Source organism: Octopus bimaculoides, chromosome 3 (genome assembly GCF_001194135.2).
Source record: "Octopus bimaculoides isolate UCB-OBI-ISO-001 chromosome 3, ASM119413v2, whole genome shotgun sequence".
Classification (NCBI taxonomy): Eukaryota; Metazoa; Mollusca; class Cephalopoda; order Octopoda; family Octopodidae; genus Octopus; species Octopus bimaculoides.
Window position 1 is genome coordinate 113,910,159 of NC_068983.1, and position 3,227 is coordinate 113,913,385.

Sequence of the window (3,227 nt, forward strand, 5' to 3'; positions counted from 1 at the left end):
ATATATATATATATATATATATACACACACACATATATATATATATGTGTGTGTGTGTGTATATATATATATGTATATAGATACATACACACATACACACGCACGCACACACATACACATACATATGTACAAACATTTATACTTATATGTGTGTCTGCATATATGTATATGTATGTATGTCTGTATGCATGTGTGTGTTTTCATATGTGTGAATTGATGCAAAAGTATGTGCATTTGTGTCACCTCATCCTGATAGCACATCATCATCATCATCACCATCATCTTTTAATGTTCATTGTCATTCCTGGCATGGGTTAAACGGTTTGACCAGGGCTGGTAAGCTAGAAGGCTGCACCGAACTCCAGTCTGATTTGACATGGTTTTCTATGGCTGGATGAGTGTAATGGGTGCTTTTACATCCCACCGGCGTGGGTGCCATTTACATGACACCAGTATCTGCCACAACTGCAGTTTTGCTCAGCTTTATGAATCATCTTCTCAAGTGCAACATAATACCAAAGATCTCAGTCATTGCCTCTGTGAGGCCCAACACTCAAAAGGAACTCAGCTTCTTTGCCTCATTGAGACCCAATGCTCAAAAGGAACTCAGCTACTTTTGGTTCCATGAGACCCAATGCTTGAAAGGAACTCAGCCATTTTGCCTCCGTGAGGCCCAATGCTCCAATGGTGCTCTTTACATACCACTGGCGTGGGTGCCAGTTATATGACACCAACATCAGTCATGACTACAATTTCATTTCACTTGACATGTCATCTCAAGCACAGCATATCGCCAAAGGTCTCAGTCACTAGTCATTGCCTCTGTGAAGCTCAAAGTTCAAAGATCATGCTTCACCAGTTTGTCTTTAGATATCGGCACTTCTTTTCACAACTGTCCTCATCCATATGCATCATATGACCATACCAATGCAGTCATCTCTCTTGCACACCACATCTAATGCCTCTTATGCCTAACTTTTCTCTCAAGATGCTTACACTCTGTCAAACATGCACATTGACATTGCACATCCAGTGAAGCATACTGGCTTCATGTTTTTCAAGCCTACGCATAGCCCATGTAGCATAGTTGTTCACACACAGGCATCATACAATCTGCCTATCACTCTAGAGAAAGGCTCTTTGTTGCCAGTAGAGGTAGGAGCTTTCTGAACTTTTGCTTAATCTAATCTTATTCTCACAGCTATGCCCTCGGAGTACGCCACTCCACTACTAACTTAGTCACCTAGATAACAGAAGCTATCTCCTACCTCTAGCTTGCTCCCCTGACAGTTGATGGAGTATATTTTCTGCACATTTTCAGCATTTATTGTACCTGTGCATCTTACACATACAAAAGCTAGTTCCCCTGTTAACCTTCCTCTGATAATGCTGCACTTTTTATGTGTCCAAAGCTTACACCAGGTGCATCTTATGGAGTTTTTACCTATGCCTTTTCTACAGATCAAGCAGGGCTATCTACCTGAATGGATTTGTGATTTGTATACACAGATGTATACAGCCATACATACATATACACATGCATATGTACACACAAACATACAGTCATACATATATACACACAAGCATACAGTCGTACATACATGCACACGTGACACTTGCAAATAAGTGTCCATATCATACAAGAAATATCATTCATTTCAAATCTTCCATAAAAACATGGTCTCACTATAGGGAAATATTTCCTTGCTTGGAAACAGGTGAAGGTTGCAGACACGAAAGACAGCTACTCATAGAAAAGCTATCTCAATGAATTCTGTCTGAGCCATGCAAGCATAGAAAAGTTGACTTTAAAACAGTGGTGGTGGTGATGGCGCTGGCGGCGGTGGTGGTGATAGCAGTGGCAGTGGCACAGACAGTGGCAGCAGCAATTCTCATCAGTATTGCCATCTTTGACATCATTGTCATTATCACCATCATCATTGTCATCATTGTCATTGTTGTCATCACCACAATGACAATGATGAAGACAGTGATGACAGAACATATTAAGTAAGTAACCCTGTCAAGATGTTGGTCGCTCTTGCTGACAGGTTTATAATTGAGCTTGTGTCAGTTGAGACCTCCGGCATCCTTGGTCTCCGGACCATATACCTGCTCACCACTATTGGAGCAGAGATTGCTGTTTGCAAGTGCTAGCCCCACAAGACAGAGTGGCTGTTCCAGCACATCTCCCTCGCTATCATCCAGGGCAATGCCTTTTTCACTTTGTCTGCTGGTGCCATGAGAAATGTTTCTATATTGCGGTGAGCTGGCAGAAACGTTAGCACTCTGGGCGAAATGCTTAGCGGCATTTCATCTGCCATTACATTCTGAGTTCAAATTCCACCGAGGTCGACTTTGCCTTTCATCCTTTCAGGGTTGATAAAGTAAGTACCAGTTACGCACCGGGGTTGATGTAATCGACTTAATCCCTTTGTCTGTCCTTGTTTGTCCCCTCTATGTTTAGCCCCTTGTGGGCAATAAAGAAATAAGAAGTGTTTCTATATTGTAAGAGACAAGATTCTCCATATTTGAGTAATGCAAGGAGAAGGGGAATAAACATCAACAACTTTGAAACATGTTTATTATTACTGTAATATGAGTAACCCTAGATAAATTCTGACAAGAAACAAATTGGGATGTCATGTGACTGATCAGTCCGAGATGACTTGAGACTAAATAGCAACATTAACAACATTGACCCTCTACCTAATATCAGAAAGAGAAACGATTTTGTTTAACAAAACATTCAACATAAATGTTAAGATCTGTGCTGGAAGACACTTCTTTATTGATAAGCACTTCCCAAAATGAAAGCTACAAATTCTGAAATTGTTCAAGAAGATCATCAGCATAAGTTAACAGTTTAAAAGCAATAATCAAGAACAACATGGATTCATAAAGTTACATAATGCACAATATAAGGTGCAGAGTAAGACCAAAGATATTTAGTACTCTTGTTACTAAATTTCCGTTGAAATATGTTGCCTTTTTTTCAATTAATTTTGAAAATGATGAAGAATTTGGTAAATTAATTTGGACATTAAGTTGGTCTTTAGAACAAAACTTAATGTGAAATTTTGATGAAAGGTTTTAATTTAGATCACTTTAAAACAGGAAGCTTGTATCATAGAACCAGGTGCAGGCAGTTTGGTATCAAAAGGATTAACAAAAGAATATCATTATATTGCCAAAGTCACAGATAATTAACCCTTTACCATTCAGAT